Below are 452 nucleotides of genomic sequence, written 5' to 3' on the forward strand. Positions count from 1 at the left end.
AGGATTTTTATAACTTAGGCGAGTACTTGGACTGCAGCTAAGCCTCCGAGTGGAAGTCTGGCTTACCACTCGGTAGGATTTTTGTAACTTAGGCGAGTACTTGGACTGCAGCTAAGCCTCCGAGTGGAAGTCTGGCTTACCACTCGGCAGGATTTTTATAACTTAGGCGAGTACTTGGACTGCAGCTAAGCCTCCGAGTGAGAGGTTTGCTCTTCACTCGGTAGGATTTTTGATTACTTAGGCGAGCACTGGGCTGCAGCTAAGCTCCCGAGTGGAAATCTGGCTTACCACTCGGCAGGATTTTATAACTTAGGCGAGTACTTGGACTGCAGCTAAGCCTCCGAGTGAGAGGTTTGCTCTTCACTCGGTAGGATTTTTGATTACTTAGGCGAGCACTGGGCTGCAGCTAAGCTCCCGAGTGGAAATCTGGCTTACCACTCGGCAGGATTTTT

This window comes from Triticum aestivum, chromosome 3B (genome assembly GCF_018294505.1).
Source record: "Triticum aestivum cultivar Chinese Spring chromosome 3B, IWGSC CS RefSeq v2.1, whole genome shotgun sequence".
Lineage (NCBI taxonomy): Eukaryota > Viridiplantae > Streptophyta > Magnoliopsida > Poales > Poaceae > Triticum > Triticum aestivum.